The 1,928-nt window shown below is 37.1% G+C and overlaps 1 non-coding gene across 1 annotated transcript; it reads right to left on the bottom strand.

Annotated features, from left to right (window-relative positions):
- Window positions 1–494: 494 nt before the first annotated feature.
- LOC131175785 (small nucleolar RNA R71) lies at window positions 495–601 on the bottom strand. Its single transcript, XR_009145975.1, has one exon. It is a non-coding gene; the product is annotated as a small nucleolar RNA R71 (small nucleolar RNA).
- Between the last annotated feature and the right edge of the window lie 1,327 nt (window positions 602–1,928).

Genomic DNA, 1,928 nt, shown 5'->3' with positions numbered 1-1,928 from the left:
TGAGAGAAACTGAAATTGAAGCAGACATGGCTGATGAAAGAAATAGAATTGGTGGTGGTAATGCTGGAAATGATCGAAACAATGAAAATGCAGCCTAAGGTGAAGAGGTGGTAAATGCTAATGTGCCTAGGAGAAGTATGATGGATCATGCTTTTCCTCATTTTAATGACTTGAGAGAGAGTATAGCAAGACCAAGAATTGATGCAAATAGCTACAAGATGGATTTTGGGGTTCTTCAAATGATTCAAAATTCCCAATTTGGGGGACATCCTTCTGAAAATCCACACACACATCTAAAGAAATTTGATATGATTTGTGATATGCAAAAACAACCTGGAGTATCTGATGATGTAGCAAGATTGAAGCTATTCCCATTCTCTTTGAAGGATAGAGCATTGGATTGGCTTGACTCTTTACCTCACAACTCTATTACAAATTGGGAGCAACTCACTGATGCATTTCTTGCACAATATTTTCCACCTAGAAAAACTCAAGAATTGAGGAATCAAATGACAGCTTTTAGACCAAGAGAAGATGAAACTCTTTATGAATCATGGATGAGATGGAAGGAATTAGAGAGACAATGCCCACATCATGCCATTCCAAAATGGATGATAAACCAGAATTTTTACACCAATGTTACTCCTGAAATTAGAGGGATTATTGATGCTCAAACAGGAGGAGAATTTATTATGAAGTATGAAGATGAAGCTTATGAGCCATTGGAGAAAATTGCAAAGAATACTCATCTTTGGAGAAGTCTGAGAGGACCAGCTCCAACTCAAAAGAGGCAAGCTGCTGGAATGTATGACCTTGATCCATTCAACATGATTAATGCAAAGTTTGATGTACTTACAAATGTTTCGGCTAAGAAGATGGAAGATTTAAGTATGTTGGTTAGTTCATCATCATCATCTGGAAGTTCACAATAAGTTGCTTATGCAGAAGGAACTACCAGCTGTGGAGTAGGCTATGGAGAGCAAGCTGCATATGTTGGTAATTATAGAAACAAACAAATGGGGAATCCTTACTCTCAAACTTATAATCCAACTTGGAGGAATCATCCCAACTTTTCATGGGGAAATCAGCAAAGTCAAGTCCCAAATCAGAATCTTCAGCCACAACAGCAACAAGGAATTCCATATCAGCAAAATAGGCAACCATTGCCTAATTTTTAGCAGAAAAATATGAATCCTCCACCAAAACAGCAAGAACAAAGTTCCACCACAGAAGCTTTATTACAACAGATTCTTGCTACCCAAACTAAGCATGATGAAGAGATGAGAGAGATGAAAGCAAGGCTAGAACAGATGCAAACGCAAAACAGAATGTTGGAAAATCAGATTGCACAACAAACATCTTCCTCAGGTACCAAGTCTTTTGGAAAACTTTCAAGTCAACCGGAAAACCCAAGAGAGCAGTGTTAAGCTATTACTTTAAGAAGTGGGAAGGTTGTAAATAATGAGAAGAGTGAAAAAAATGAGAAAAGTGAAAATAGTGAGAAGAGAGAAAATGAGAAAGAAATTGATGAGAGAGAAAAAATAAGAAAGTGAGAAAGAAAGTGCAGAAAAAGGTAAAGAGAAAATTGAAGAGAAGGAAAAGAAGTATATACCTCCAGAGCTTTACAAGCCACAACTTCCCTTTCCACAAAGATTTCAAAAAGCCAAGCTTTATAAGCAATTTGGAAAGTTCTTAGAGGTTTTGAAGAAGCTATACATAAATGTGCCTTTTATTGATGCTCTTTCACAAATACCCTCTTATACAAAATTCTTAAAAGAAATTCTCTCAAATAAGAGGAAACTGGAAGACCATGAAACTGTAGCTTTGACAGAAGAATGCAGTGCTATCCTCCAAAGGAAACTTCCTCCAAAGCTCAAGGATCCAGGGAGTTTTTCAATTCCATGCCACATTGGGGAATCATGTTCTAC

Source organism: Hevea brasiliensis, chromosome 17, assembly GCF_030052815.1.
Source record: "Hevea brasiliensis isolate MT/VB/25A 57/8 chromosome 17, ASM3005281v1, whole genome shotgun sequence".
NCBI classification, from domain to species: domain Eukaryota; kingdom Viridiplantae; phylum Streptophyta; class Magnoliopsida; order Malpighiales; family Euphorbiaceae; genus Hevea; species Hevea brasiliensis.
Note: the sequence above shows the minus strand (reverse complement) of the source record. Positions and strands in the feature narration are given on the sequence as shown.